The 16,526-nt window shown below is 38.8% G+C and overlaps 1 protein-coding gene and 1 long non-coding RNA gene across 10 annotated transcripts in view; one reads left to right on the plus strand and one right to left on the minus strand.

The window, feature by feature from the left end:
* The window catches only part of TMEM117 (transmembrane protein 117), a 220,366-nt gene that overhangs the window by 43,758 nt on the left and 160,082 nt on the right, over positions 1-16,526 (plus strand). The window lies entirely within an intron of this gene.
* Positions 6,553-10,219, minus strand: LOC121067311. The gene is made up of 2 exons (XR_005818227.1): positions 9,988-10,219; positions 6,553-8,053 (listed from the first exon to the last, which is right to left on the minus strand). It is a non-coding gene; the product is annotated as an uncharacterized LOC121067311 (long non-coding RNA).

Here is a 16,526-nt window from a genome sequence, read left to right on the forward strand (position 1 = left end):
CACAGTCCCTCTGGGAACAAAGTGTGCCAGTAGGCACATCTGGGGTCCCCCCACACAGCCCTGAACAGGGTGATCCTGTTCATACAGCCCTCAGCAGGAGATTGATCTCCTAAGTACCTTCATGGCCTTCTGGGAGGTGATTTGGGTCCTTTAAGTGCTTATAATATCTTGTGCTGGATGTTATTAATAACACCCAGCCAACATTTCTGTTAGAAATAGTAAAATTGGAAAAGCAGGAATGCTGCTGAACATTTGCAGCAAAACCAAACCTATTATGTGCAGAAGCGAAGAGCCCATTGTGCTAAAGTAAGACCCTTAGAGGATTAAACAATAAAAATGTTTCACGGAGTAACATTCCAGAAAGTTCAGGTCAGCATGACCTAGCTTGAAGACTTTTAAAAAACTTTTTAAATACATGCACTCACATAATAAATGGTAACAAGGACAATGTGAGAATAACAAGTACTTTAAAAATGTTTTACTGTATCACATAATTTAAAAAAAAGGAAAAAAAAAAAAACAAAAAACACAAAACCCCACCAACTCATCAGAGTCCAACTCTGCCTGTTACTTGGGGAAACTGGAGCTGTGTTGGGCTATGGATTTCTTAGGGCTTTCCCAGTGATTCCCAGCTCACAGCGTGCAGATCCAGTCAGCTGGCAAGCTCCAGGGTGTCCTCCCTTCTGAAGACCTTCCCCAGTTGCCTGTTACAGGGAGCCTCTGTGCTACCTTGCCAGAGGTCTGATTTCTGCACCTTGACTTTGGACTCAGTCAAAAAGCTAAAAGCAGTGGAAAGGCAGTAGTTCTCTCCTTGACCTGTTATTATCCCAGGTATTGTACAGTGGCCAACCCTTTAGATGTTTACAGAATCCTCTTCCTGCCCACAGCCACTTCAGGAGGACTGATCACATCGCTGTGGTCTGTTCCATGTTTCAGTACCGTAAGTTCCCAGTACCAGAGGCATATGGCGTGCTACAAGGCATGCTGGTATGCACTTCCAGCTTGGTTTCACAGGAAGGGAGGCTTTTATCTGTAGAGTGAAGGTTAACATAAATGTGCTTAGTATAAATGTACTGTGCAGTGTGTCAGGTGTGGATTCAAGGTGTCACAAAAAGTGCCTATGTTGTGTGGCAGACCTCTGAATCCAGGGCCTGGAGTTGTGGTACTTCTCAACACTTACCTATTCAAGATCTTGTATTTAATTTTCAATGCCCATGTAACCTGCCCAGCAGACTGAAGCCATCTTATATCAGAGCCCTATCTATTTTAATCATAAGAATTAGCCACATACATGTGTTTCAGGCTGTAGGTACTCAAATTAGTACTATTATAACAGCTACCAAATAACTTTGGCCACTGCTTGAAGTCCCATCTAGGTCCTAACCCTGTGCAGTGAGCTTATGGAAAGATGATTAGCTTAGTAGTGTCTGAACAGGTAGGATTAATCTGTTTGAAGTGCAGGTGGGAAGGTGTGATATCTCTTTTATCAAAGTACCATTGAATGCTTTTTTGAAACATGAGGGTCTTGTGCATTCATTTATATGTTAACCAGACTTGTAGTCTTTTGCAGTGATTTTAAGCAGCAAAACATCTAACAGATGAAAAACAGAGATTATTTATTTAGGTCTGTATCTGAAACTATTTTTTTAATCAAATGGGAAGGATGACTTGTTAGTGGAGGGAAGGAAAAAAAAGAATATTGCTAGTGTTCTTCTGTAAAACTTCATTTTCAGTTTCCGAGTGTATCCCGAAAAGGCCCACGCGGTGGCAGCAAAGGGCATAGTTTAATGTTGGAAAAGTTGAATCCAGTGGAAGTATAAGGGGATTCTTTCTGTCAAACTTTTTTCCAATACTTTTGTGTGCCACAAACAAATTCATAGTCCCTAAATTATAGTATTCTTCTTTGAAGGAATTCTGGGTCTTGAACTATGTAGGAACTGTCCCCTATTTTTGTCTTTTATATATGACTTTTGTATGCTTAACATACTAAAATAATTTAAATTGGTACCAGAATGTATTGATTTTTTTCCAGTTGTATTGCTTTAAATGGATAAAATATTGCCTAAAGGAAATCTGTTCTATTCTATGTGAGCCTGTGTCAGTAAATAATGCCCCAAGGTTTAAAATTATAACACAGTGATGTATTTTTCATGTAACATCCAAAAGTCAGAGTTGTAACTGCTTCTCTCACAAATGTCAGCTGTCTTAGATGAATCAGTTTTCAAATGACCAGCAGATGCTGAGATGCATCACTATTCAACGTTGTAAAGTGTCATTAAAATCATAGACACATGCCATTTTCTCTTCTGTTGCTAATTGTGACATTACTGTGGCTATAATACAGGTTGTCAGGGTTGTCTTCTTTGAGTGCTGAATGTGGCAGGAGGTGGTTTGGAGTGAATTTATTATACGTGTTGTTACTGTGTTTCAGTTATTCTTATAAAGCACTAGGAGAAAGTACATCTTTTTGGTGTACTTGCATCTTATAGATTATTTCTTTCACAGAAAAAGTGTGAAATTGCAAGTATATATTAATAGCAGAAATTACTTAGGAATTAAAAGTATTCCTTTAATGAATTTTAACAAAGGCTCATTTTGAAGAGGACTCTGCTTAGGTGATTAAGTGAATTGTGACCCCATTCCAAACATTCTGCAGTTGACGAGTGCGTATAAAGAGGGTTTGTGTTTCATTCAACAACCTGAAACAATTAAGCAGCTATATACATTAGAACAAATAAACAAACAAACAACCCCCCCCCACACACAAGAGCTTTCTATTAAATACTTTACCTTTGTCTGGAATAGATACACAGTTCCACTTTTTTTTTTTTTCTCTCTTGTTGCAACTACATAGAAATAATGGTGTCCCTGGAAATGTGTATTTACTGAAGTCTTTACGCCAGATCTTATTCAGGATTCAGTCTTTTAGTTTGCGTACTTGCTTTTCAGCGATTGTAAGGCTAGTCATCATTAGCCTAATTTTTTGGGAAGCGTTAGGAACAAACAGGACTGTGTTTTACTGTTACTGTTCTGTAGAACTGCAAGGTCCACAATGGATCTATTAGCCTTCCAGACTGCCTTCACAGATGTATCTACTCAACCGTGTTTCACGACCTTTATGTTGCTATATCCTTTGTACATATCTGTTTTAGTCAGATAGTTATACCATAGTCATCCTATAAGGCAAAGTATAAATTGGTTTTTGTTGTTCTTGTTATGCTCTCTTGTTAAAGCACTCGGCTAGAAAAAAGGTCTTAATATCTGTCCCTGCTCAGTTGGCAAGGATTGGAAATTCAGAAATTTCAAGCTCTTGTGAACTGCCAGAAGGAAGGATTTCAGATCTATAAGTCTTCTACGCCATTCCCAGAGACTAATCCTTTGTGGGCATTATGAGCCTTTCCTAAAGAGTATGCAGAAAATGGGGATTCCTTTAGAAGATTTAGGGTCTAACATAGGCTGTGACAAATGTACACTGTGCAAATATACAGAGAGATCAGAAAGTTTAGTAGAGTTGTAAGAGCTACAGATGTAAAATACTGCTCCAAGAAAGCACAAGAAAGCAGTCTTGAAGTGGTCTTTGGGTGAGGCTTTTTATTGCAGGTTGTTGTCCTAGCTGGGCTCCTAAGCCACAGGTGTCTAGGGAGATCTCATCAGCAAAAGAAACCATGTTTTCTAAGTAACTGTGATTGAAGAACCTCATCTCTTGAGCCAACATCAGTACTTGAAAATCAAAGTTTAAAAAATTTAAGCTTAATTTTCAAAGCAGTTAAGGTGTTTTATATAAAAACATAAAAAGCACCTATAAATATAGCACCTATAAAGCTACATATACTCTCAGTCATATCATCTGGTGAAAAAATACCTCTTGGTTTCATCTGCTAAATCTGCCATATTGCATCTATCTTGTGTAAAGTAGACTTCGGCAAGCTTCTTGTCTTCCTGAGCCAGGAAACACCAGAGCAAAAGAAAAAGTTTAGTTTGGCTGTAATTAAAAGATGATGATTCTGAAATCCCAAACCATTAAAAGACTAAAAAATTCATTCTCCAAACCATGCTGTCTGTGCAGACAGAGGACAAAGTAGGTCCTGCAGATCACAGAACAACCACAAGAGAATAATCATAGAACCCAGGGTGAATGGATGTAAACAAGCTCCCAAAAAGCTCCCTAATCCATAAAGACTTCTTGAGGTCCTGCTTGTGGTCAGCAGGATCAAAGCCTGCCAAAAAAAAAAAAGCCACAGTTGGAGCTGTGCTGTCATAAAGTACCCATAAGGCAGGCTGATCAATTTGAGAGCTGTGCTAAACATTTTGGTGGAATGACTGAAATTAGAAGGAGTTTGTAGAGAAAATCAAAGTGGGAGGGAAAAAAAAGTCCAAGCTAAACCAGTTGAAGGTTGTCCCTGATCAGAGATGCCAGAGGGAAGAACTGTAAGTGCTGAAAACAGCCAGGCCTGTTAGCTAAGAACAGCAACTACAAAGGATGCTGGCGGCTGCCATGGGAAAAGCATGTGAGAGACAGCGGCACATCCAGCACCCGAGGAGTCGCAGTCGAGCCCTGAGTTGGACAGAGGAGCAAGGAGCCTGTGGCAGTGACAGAGATGTCCTGCGGTGTTGCTATGGTGACACTGATGTGACTTTGGGAATGTCTTAGGGCTGTGTAGGCTGATTCTCCTTTCCTCCTTTGCAATAAACACCCTTTCCTGTGCTGGGTAGGACCGCTTAAATAAATTGACCGTGTCACTGTGTAGTTATACCTTATGCAGAAGTTTACTGTTACGTATTTTATTTTTTACATATTTTTAACTTATTTTATACCACTGTTGCATATTTTATTTTTTATTTTATTCATTTTTAAAAAATTATTATGTTTAAAGTAAAAAAAAATCCACAACTTAAAATATTCAAAACATCAGTTAATGTGTTTGTATTAATGTGAAGAGTATATGAACCAAACTTCATGTAAGCTTGTTCATTTTTTGAGGATATAGTAAATTTGACCATTTTTGAAGTGTTCTTGTTCACAACACAAATACAATGACAGATTTTTCCTGTGCCCATTCTGTGGGCACTCAGTGACTTTTGTTTGTTTGTTTGTTTTTGTTTTTGTTTTTGAAGGTACAGGTAAGGGCTATAACATTGCTTTTTTATTTCATACCACTCTGAATTGAATTGACATGTAGACACAGGTAGTGCTTTTCTTTAATCACACATTGTGACTGTGGCATTGTCTGTTAGGATTTGGGGGAATATTCTGCTTTGTCAGACCTCTTGCCTGTTGAGGAACCATAGTGTTGCTTTTGCCCATGTGTCGTTTTCTTTGCCTGTGACACACAAGCACTGAGTCTCCTGAAGACTGAAATGTTTGGCTCTAACCCAAATTGTTGGGTTCCAAAGGAAAAAAATAACCTTGTTTAATGTTAGTGGGTTACATAGCAGCTCATGATGCGGAGCCATATGTCTGTGGGTAATCGTAATGTAGGAGGCTGAAGGGCCTAAGACACCTTCTGAGGCCTGTTAGGATGTAGGCCTTTCAAGATGATCTGGGTGTCTTCTTGTGTCTTCTTGTATAGGAAATCAAATCCTCAGGTGATCTCTCTTCACCATAAACTAGGAAGTGTGTAAAGCTGTAATCTGTACTATTAGGAGGTTTTTCCTTTGCCTGGAAAGAAAAACTAGAACTGGGCCATATCTTCTGCTGTGTGGAACTTCTGCCAGTTCCTGCTAACTGAGGAGCTGGTCCATTAATGTCTCTCTCTTTTTCCCATTTGCTTTAATTCATACAAGATAAACACAAATACAGTTTTAATAAACATTGAGTTATTAATGAGCACTTTCACTAAAAGCATGTTTTTAAGAAGGAAAATGCTGCTTAGCACTTTTCATCCCTCTTCACTTTGGTTGAACCTCCTAAGGCGAGAAGTACCTGGAATGGAAAAACACGTGGCACGGCTGCCACCCCAGTGAGCCATTTGCATGCTCTAGGTACTGCTGCTGTATTCTCTTTTTTATTGTCCTGACAGAACAGGGGAATGGAGAGCAAACTGGTCATTGTCACCTCTGCCAGAGACTAAGTAGGTGGTAGCACCAGGTGGGTCGGCAGCCTGTTCCCCAGCCTTGTGAGGCTGCTGGAGTGGAGGGCACAGTTGTGCTTCAGACTGCTGAACATGAAAGCCAGGACAGAGAAGAGAAAGAAATGGAAAATGCAGGAAGAAAATTTATAGGCGCTCGCTTTCCCCTGGCAGCAGCAGTAGCAGCAGCTGATGTGACTCACACATTTGGCCCATGTCCTGCTTCCAGTTCCTACAGGGTAAGGCCCGGGACAATAGTCCCTGCTAGAAGCCTTCCCATGGCCTGTATGCATTTAATGTCTCATATTGGAATGCGATTGCTTGTGTGAAAGAAACTGAGCACTTAAGGTAGTCTTTGCCGGGTTATAGCCCTAGTGCTATGGTTAAACAGCTTTTGCTAGAGAGGGCAATCCATCTGTTGTCTTCATCTTTCAGTGATGCGAGAGAGAATGGAAGAAAATGAAAGACCAGATTTATTCTCAGAGAAAATATTATTTGAGTTTATTCAAGCATTCACGACTGCAGTACCCCCAAAAGTACATGCATTTGTAAAACACATTTTGTTGTCATCCTGAAAAGTCAGAGCACAGAATTTTTACAGAAACATCTGAGTTTAGCTAGTGGTAGTACACGTCTCCCTATGACTTTTATCTGCTGTTATAACCATCCATCAACCTAGAACTACAACCATAACAGAAATAATATGTCCTTTAAAAAAGCTATTTACCTGCATTTTTCAGCAATTCTATATGTTCTGGGCCTGTTCAAAGAGAATCTGTAACTGTGATGTAAATACAACTGTGCTTTGGTAAATCTGGTAAATCTGCAGGATTGCTGCAGTTATCTTAAAGTTAAGAGTTTTAAAACGGGGCACCCAACTCACAGGTAACACGTGTTCATTAATATATACATACTTCTACAAATCAGCAGATTAAGAGATGTGCTCGTATACACGAACTTCTAAATGTTTCCTTTATTTTAACAGGATGTGAGTACTTTTGTCTAACCTAGACATTTTATAATTTTGTTCAAAAATTTCTGATTGTCACCCAAGCTAGAAAGTTTTCACATTTTGGCTGTCAGCCAGAAGCTGTGAAAATTTTTAGAAAAATGAGATATATTCCAGTAAAAGAAGAATGGCTGAAAATCTACTATTTTTTTTTTTTTTTTTTTTGACACAAGCCTTTTGATCTCCTTGGATGTCATGGAGAGATAGGTACTATTCAGTTTACCAGACAATAAAGGAAACAAATGAAGATGGCAGAGCAATAGTTCATCTCACTCTTGTTACTTGCATGATTTTAACTTATTTGAGTTAATCTTAAATTGAAACTAGTGGTATTTTTGTTGTTGGTCTCAACAGCATACTAAGCAATACTCAGAATATGGAGCAGCCCTCATATCTAGTTCTTCAACAGGAAAAAAGACAGTAAATTTGGGGAGGGAGGAGAAATTTTCAAAAACTGATAAAGAAAATCTAGTCTGCAATAAAACACTGAGGAGATTAAAGAGTTTTGGTTTTTTTTCTTCATGTATTTTTTTTTCCAGTTCAGCTTTTGGCTCACTCTATGAGTCTTCGTGCCAAATCTTGAGTTCGTTAGTCAGAATACCCATAAGATGATCCAGGATTTTTGCTTGGTAATAACTGCAAAACTCTCCTTGCTTTTACTGGTAAGCAACAAATAGCATCTTAGAATTTCTTCAGCCTTCTTCACAGACATTTTAAGCCTTCTTCCCAGTGCACTCATCTACAGATTTTGAAGTGAATGTTTTTATTTTCTGTGCAACACTAGTTTGCAAAGTTTAGAGACAGGACTCACTACCTTTTTTTATTTTTTGTTAGTTGTGCTCAAAATGTATATTGTGTAGTTTCAGCACCCAAAGCATCTTCACACTTGAATAAGTTCCTGGAAGTTTTGTTACATAGTCTTCTGGTGGTGGTCCTGTGTTTGCTTATGAGCTTTACTCATATTTCCATCTGCCTGCTGATAAGAATGTAAATTCTTCTGTAATTCACAAAATTGGTTTTAGATCAGAACAGTGCTGTGCAATTAAAACTTTAATTTAAACTTTAGTGATTAACATATTCTTACAGCTGGGTAGCCAAACATTGGTTTCTGCAAATTGAGACAGCTATTATTTTGGATAAAACATTGACCACATGCTGTAAAGTTAATAATCAGTCCAAAATTCTTCAAGAATTCAAAGACCATTTTGAATAATGTGCAAACAACTACTTATGGCTATACCAGATGGCAGAAAAAATTGCTAAATTAATGAAAAGAACTTTTTATAATGCATGTTCCCACAGCTTTCTCTGTGTTAACATTGTTCAGTTACATTCAGTGTAACTGAATTATAATTAATATGACATTTTCAGCATTATTCAGAAAAAATGCAGTTACATTCACTGAGATTTTTATCTTGTCCATTCTGTAGGGATTTCCTGTGAGAGGAAGAATGGACAATGTATTTAAGACTGTCTTGTTTGTGTTTGTGTGTGTTTAGGAATGGGTGTTCATACATAGGTAGAGACAGGAATATTAATGGTATATATATATTTCTGAAAAAAATGAAATGGCTCTTTTATAATGTAAAGATGTATGCTTTTGTCTTAATGCATTACTGAGAGTCTCTTATTTCAAGATTTTCACACCCACACCCCCCGCCCTTTTTAAAGTAAATAATTTTTAAAATGCAATTCACCTATCTAGGAATGAACGAATTCAAAAACGGCTGAACTCCAAATTCCAGAATTCTCTGATTAAATGGTATTTATATATGCATGCAGAAAGGTTAATGTAAGTAAGCATACATTTTCTAATGCAAAAGTTTTTCCACGCAATGATTTCTTACAGAAAATTCTTGAGTGCCATGCAGATAGATCAGAAATATTTTGCCTCTTACCTGTTCTCCCCTAGCAAAGTGTAGGTTAGAAATTTATTTTTAGAGACATTTTTACTGTAAAAGAATCAGCATGACTGTGATGGAGAACACTGCTGGTTGTAAAAGTTATAATGAAATGTTGAAAATCACACGGTTAGAGCCTATCTAAATGGAAGCAACCTGTAAAAAGATTTGTGATAAAATGGTTTTCAGTGACACAGGCTCTGAAAAGAAGGGTAAAGACACACAATAGGGTCCGCTTCTTTCATATGACCCATTGTAATATTTCCATTGTATCTAGCACATAATGGTAACTGAGAACATAAGTTTATACTAGTTAACATCAGTGCTTGACACCTACAATTAGTTCTCCATTGATTAATAAATGATAATATTATCAAAAGAACCTTTTCCTAGCCTTAAAGTACCCGTAAAGCTAAGAGAGGGGATATTCCTTTAGCACTTACCCATCTGAAATATCAAGAAGATCACACCCTGCACTGTGTAAAGCGCAATGGGAGAATTTGCACAGGGTTTTTGTTCTTATCTTAGAACAGTGGAGGGCAAGACCTCGCAGACTCCCTGATGCCTCCTCACGCAGCAGCTTTGCTCCTGAGCAGTGTGTCAGCAGTGACAGAAACTCGCAGTTTTGGTTCTGTGACACCAGCTATTAGTGACCTGTGGGTACTGTGCTTCTTGGGCTTGTACCAAGGCTTGCAAGATCGGCACAGGGACAGAAAAAAAAAAAAAAAAAACTTCCATTGTAAACTTCAGAAACATGCCACAAAAATCTGGAAGTTTTAAGGTCTAAAATACACCTTTACTCTGCCTCTGGTTATAAGTAGCAACATGGATCCACAAAATAATCTTTTAGTCTTTTTTCCAGAGTTATGTTGCTGATAATAAAGAATTGCTTTCTTGCAAAACTTATCCACTAGAAGCATTCCACGTTGAAATGAAATTTGTATATACATGCAAGAAGATGAATAGAAGTTAGGATAGAAAAAAGTAAATGCAGCAAAAAAAATCCTACCAGTAAACTGAAACCAATAAGCTGGAGTGTAACACTACAACCATCCATCCGTGATCAGTGCTTGTGACTCAGAAACATCCACTTTTTAGTTATCTTGTGTTGTTTTCTTTTCCAAATAAAGATTGCCTGCCTCCTCCAGGAAATGGAGAGTAAATGTTGAATTCTCATACTGGTAGAGTTAAGGAGGAAAATCTTGGTTTTGTCTCCTTTTGCTGAAAGGTTCCTATGTGACCCTGCATATTTCCACTCGGTGGATATTACGAGCCAGGGTTTCCCTGTTGTGCTCTGCCTTAAGTTGCAGTTGCATAGATGAAGTGAATCATAAGCAGTAAATAAGAAGAATGCATGCGGTGTTAGAGATATTGCTTGAATTTTGCAGTGATGAACATTGTGTTGTGTATGACTGCATGCGCCCATCTGGTTCCAGCTGCTTTGTCACTTGACAATAAGAGAGTAAAAATGGCTACAAATAAATACTATTTTTTTGGTCTTGTTTTGTTTACCACAAACTTATGCTTAGGTTTTGCACAATAAAAACCACAGTAAGCTGGGTTAGGAAATTCAAAATGGGTCTAGGGCCTTTGTGAATCTTTCCCTAGGTTTTCCTGCTGATTCAGTATGACCTTTCCTTTCCATAAATGTATCATCAGAGGGCTGGAGCACCTCTCCTATGAGGACAGGCTGAGGGAGTTGGGGTTGTTCAGCCTGGAGAAGAGAAGAGTCTGGGGACACCCTACGGCAGCCTGCCAGTGCCTAACAGGGGGCTACAGGAAAGTTTTCCTGTAGCCCCTGTTAGGCACTGGCAAGGGCTAATGGCTTTAAACTAAAAGAGGGTAGGTTTAGATTAGATATAAGTAAGAAATTCTTCACTCAGAGGGTGGTGAAGCACTGAAAGAGGTTGCCCAGAACAGCTGTGGATGCCCCATCCCTGGAGATGTTCAAGGCCAGGCTGGATGGGGCTTTGGGCAACCTGGTCTGGTGGGAGGTGTCCCTGCCACACAGGCCTGTGCTGTGAAGAGAGGCTGAAGACACTTGAGTTGTCTAGTCCAGAGAAGAGGCTCAGAGGTGACCTTTTTGCTCTATAACTTCCTGAGGAGGGGAAGCGAAGAGAGAGGTGCTGGTCTCTGCTCCCTGGTATCTGATCACGGGATGCAGAGGAACAGCACAAAGCTGCACTTGGGGAGGTTCAGACAAGATATTAGGAAAATTTTCTTTACCATGATGGTGGTCAAACTCTGGAACTCTGGCCTCCTAATGAAGTGGTTGATGCCCCATGTCCGTTCAAGAGACATCTGGATAATGCCCTCAATAATGTGCTTTAACTTTTGGTTAGCCACGATGTGCTTAGGCAGTTGGACTCAATGATCTTTGAAGGTTCCATCCCACTGAACTCTTCTATTTTGCTCTATTTGGTTCACTGGATTGGACAAAAGTTATTTTGGGGGACAACATGGGGTCATCAAGATAAAGGAAAACCAGGTAGATAGATCACCAGTAGTGATGCCTGTAGTCTCCTCAGTGGAGATGCAAATTCATTTTGTGCTGGCATAAAGCTGATAGTTCAAGCATTTTTTTTTTTTTCTTTTTCTTTTTTCTTTTGTATATGGAAAACTATATTAAAATTATGAAATTAAAATTAAAGCAGCTAGAGGGCACTGTAGCTAAACATTTGTAATGTGCCTTTTAACTAGACCTGATTTACTTGCCAGACATAAATTATAATTGAGAACTAACAATAGCTTTAAAGCTGCCCCTCATGTCTTTTGTCATTCCTAGAATATATCTAAATAATCTAAAAAAGCATCTGAAAGATGTGCTGTTTCCATCTTTGATGAGCTTTTGAGTGAAGAGACAAAAATATACAGAAGGCATTACTGAATTCTCACAAAATAATATATTCACTATAAACCATATACATATTTACAGTGCCATCTGTACATTTCAGATGTTGAAGTCTTCTACCAATAATCACAGTTGTCTAACTTATACATAATTGATAAGGGTAGATGTTTTCCATATGTTTTACCAGGATCTTCATGTATGTAAATAGGTGACGAGGTATTCCTACACATGTCAAAAATTGCTTTTTTGATCAGAGGTTCAGTGCAGTGCATAAAATATTACTTCATGAGTTTGTTTGGTCTTTACTCTGCATGTTTAGGAAACTGAGTAAAACAGAAAATGTTTTCTGCAGGCTGATCCCTCCCTTCACATATACCTAGCAGTATTACATCTGTGAAACGAATGTCACGGAAATCTTACCAAAGAAAGATTCCAGATTTTGTTTTACTGAGAATAGCAGCTTCTGAACGTGTAAGATTGGATTTAAGGTCAGATTTTGTTACACAGATTTCCTCAAGGAATGCGTTAGCGCTCGTATGACCTCATTTGCACGAGCAGAACAACCTATTGTGAATTGGTACTCATGTCAGTAAAGTACACTGAATCTGCCCGTAAGTAAACTGCTTTGAATTAGTAAGTCAGGGCCAGATACTCACAAGGTAATCTTTGCTGGATATGTGATACGTACATAGATAAAGGAAGAACAGTTAGGCTGTACAAAATCTGTCTGTAAATGTATACAGGAAAGTGCATTGATATTATTAAGGGCTCTGGTGCAATTTAAAATAAGAGATTCAGAGTGCTAGTGTTTGTTTCCTGCATAAAAATGGTGAGAATCGGATGAAGTGTTACATTATTTTTCATGATTCCAGAGTTCTTGATATTTCATCAGGACACAACACGGCTATACATGTGGTTCTTTAATGTGGGGTTTACATCTGACATGTCTGAGTGCTTTTATCTACATGAATCACGCACCAATTAACTACTGTTACCTAATTACACCATCCATTAGGTGGAATCATGTGTTTATCCCACCTAATTTGGTGTGTGCTGGTTAGTGGTCACAGTTGTGCAGTTCAGCTGGGATTAGCTTCGTGCTGCGTGTTGCAGCTGCACCATGACTCAACTGCTCTCTCTTTTGTCTCTCTTTCATTCGGGAAGGTGACAAGGTAGGTAACAGCTGAGGCAGTTATCAGTCTTGAGTTTATTGGTGGATTGAGTGCATGCTCAAGGCAAAGATGAAATGATTCCAGTCCTTAGGGGGTGGGAATTTTCCTTTTCAGGCTGCTGATGATTCAGCCTATTGTTCCTGATTTTTGGCCTTGTTATTTTCCCGTGTCATTGAAAAATATGCCTGCACCTTTGCAGCAGCTCTAAGTATATCCTGGAGAACATCTGAGTTTGCAGTAGCCTTGCCAACAGTAAATACAGATATTGAATTTTTGTCACACTCCCAATAGCTATTCTGTTTCTGTGAATATTGCACGAAGTATACTTTTAAAAATGTTAATTGGAGCCAACTGTGTTGATTTAATGAATAGTTGCACTAAGTGTATTAAATTCATGATTTATAAGATTTGTTACCAGATTAACCTTCAGTATTTTTAATTAAAGGCAACCAATTTTGTCAGTTCAGATGTTCTTTACTTTCACCAAGGAAAAAACACTATAATAAACCACCAAATAGAAATGAAGTTTATTGGGGTAGGTATGAGAAGAATCACATTGACCTAGCAGAATCCTTAGATTACAGAGAAGCAGGACAATTGAGTCCTCTCATTGAGACTCAGAGTCTCAATGTGAAAATAAACTCTTTACATTAATGCTTTGCCAATTCTGAGGTATGTTTGAGGCAACTAAACATACAGTGTACTGTTTTTATCTCTTTTCCCTTCCTCTCTCCAACAGGAGACTTGTCTGAGTCCCTTCTGTCTGGTGGTATAGAGATCAAAGCTATAGGGAATCAGGGATTCAGCAGAGTGCAGGTTTTAAATAGAAGTCCTCCCAGCAGTTCATTCTGCAAAACAACTGTTTATAAATGTAATTTTTGGGTAATCCCAGAAGTCCACAGAGGATAGGTTTTCCTTCATTATTCAGGTAAATTAATGTAAACCAGTAGAAGCATTGCTCTGCAGCATTATTTTTTGACTACTTAAACTGTGATTTCATGTGCATATAATGAAACATGAACACTGCTTTTGTTTTGATCGTTTGATAATCCTTTAAGCCCAGTGAGCACTTTTGGTCCCCATAATAATTCTTTGCAGTTGTTGACAATGTATTTTACATTTAGGCATTATAAGACCAAGCATAGAGAAATATCTTCTCTTGCACCTGTTCTTTGTTTGTTCGTGCATCAGAGTCAAATAGATGGTTAGAAAGGCAGGATGGATACAAGTTGGATTTACACTGATAAAAGTATTTCCCACATAAATGAAGACAGACATGGATTGATTAAGTGTCAGGCTACATTTTTACTAATGAAATGTTAGAAGAGAATAGTGCATATCTAGTTCCCTGCTTCTTGTGTACCTGGCACTTGAGTGACTAGAAGTGTGCAGTCACAGCCTTCTCACTGTATTACAGCCTGTGATTCAGGTGAAACCCCTCCCTTAGCCTGCTTTTAGGGAAGAAATTACTTCTCAGTCCTCTGTCTCCCAGGATTTGGCTGGGAAGATGTTATTTACCCTTTATCTATTCTGACTGTCTAAATATTGAGGGCCGCTAAATCTGGTTTTGAACATTAATGACTTGGACAGTGGTCAGATATCCTACCCCAGAGGCTCCTGTCCTGTGTTGGTAAATGCACTAGGATATATACACTCTGCACTCTGCCGTCTCATGGAGGAAAAACTTTAGATGTAAAATCTTTTTGATCTAAGTATGTCACTGGGCAGGGAAGCTGCTGTTCTGAGAACTGTTGTGCTGCTTTTCTGGTGTGAGTTTTCAGCTTCTGACTCCTGGTTGTTTTATACCTTTCTGTAATAGATTAAAGCATTTTTCTGTATCCAGTGATTTGTGTTTTTTTTTTTTTTTTTTTTGCAAAGATACATTTATTCTGTGACCAGGTCACCTCTCAGTGCTATTTATAATCTGCTCTGCTAAACAGGCAAGTTTCAGAACTCACTGTACATTTTTTCTCCAGCCTTTTTTTTGACACGTTCTCATTTTTTTCAACATGCTTTGAACTCCAGAACTGGATGCAGCATTTTGGGATTAGTCTTACCAATGCTGTTTGCAAAAGTAAAATGATTCCTGTTGTTCTGCATGCTGCTTCTGTTACTGATGCAAATTAACCTGGCATTTCCCTAAATCTTTTGGCCTCCATCCCCCTCTAGTGAAGTCTGTCATTCACATCCACTCCTCGGTTGACTGACATTGCTGCTGGTAGAAGCAGCATATTAAGCCATTCCAATATCGGCTTGGATCTTCCTCTTGCTACCTGTGAGCATTTGGAAAAGCATTAAAAATGGCCCTGATAAATACTGCTTTACACAGAATTTTTGAATGAAAAAACCAGTTGTTAGTCCTGGTCACGTTCTACTGTTTCATCTCTACGCTGCTCACCCTATGGAGGCAATTGACCCTACGGTGTCTAGCACCCGTTGCTGTTTATTCCTTTAGTCATTTTTGAGTACAGAACTGACCTTGGCAATACACACCAGAACCTGTCTCTTAGGACATACACATTTCTATGTCTAGAGGGGATGCCAGTTTAAACATATTCAGGCCTGTATAACAGAGGTGCTTGTGTTTTGAAGGAGAATGGCTGAGTACCTCTGTGTACTGCTGGAGTACGTGGTATGCCACGAGCTACTCCTGGAGCTTCAGGAGCAAGAGGGAGGGGAGTAGGGAGAAGGAAGAACCTAGCAGGCTTTATAGGTGAGTGCCACGTAGGCATGACAGAGAAAATACATCATTTCATTGCAAGTCAAATGCCCTCGGTGCCCAGCAGCTGACTGTCTTGCTGGAACACTGTGCAGCATGGGCAGGAGATAGCAATGAGATTTGTGTAGGAGGAAGATCTGAGGAAAACCGCAGCCAGTAGCACAAAGCCTCAGGAGGACGTTTGAATCATGCATCCTGGCACGGCCCATGCCAGTAAGCAACTGTAGAAGTGGCAGTCCCTTTTGGATTATTAAGTAATCCTCAAATTCCTCAAATGATGATTTGTTTCACTTACAATTCTGCTTTCTTCATCCCTTGAGTTTCTGTCCATCACAATGTTTACTTCAGGCCTTTTGAAGCTGTTTATGGTTATGGAAAATTACCTTGTTCCTTGCTGAGAGCAGTTGTTGTTCAATTAAGTTGTTTGTTTTTTTTTTAATATTTTTTTTCATGGCTTAATTTGGACAGTATTTTTTTCCTGTTTGCTGCATTACTAAATAGAAGTGGCTATTAGTAAACTCACTGAAAATTCCGTATTCTATCAGATCCCAGAGAGTCCTAAAACATGTTTACAATCATTGGTTTTAACATCCAGTATTTAATGACATTCCTTCAAGTATCTTCAAAAGATGTGAGGTTGTCTTACTTTCTGGTCTGGAATCTCATAGAATAGTTTGCCGCTGTGAAACAAGGCAGCCAATTCAGAAAGGTGTTGTTTAGGCGTGAGTTGGTTTGCCAATAATAAAACTCTATTGGTGAGGTACTAACAAATAGATAATGGCTTTAAAAAGGTATCTCATCCACTT

The sequence above is a fragment of the Cygnus olor genome, chromosome 1 (genome assembly GCF_009769625.2).
Source record: "Cygnus olor isolate bCygOlo1 chromosome 1, bCygOlo1.pri.v2, whole genome shotgun sequence".
NCBI lineage: Eukaryota > Metazoa > Chordata > Aves > Anseriformes > Anatidae > Cygnus > Cygnus olor.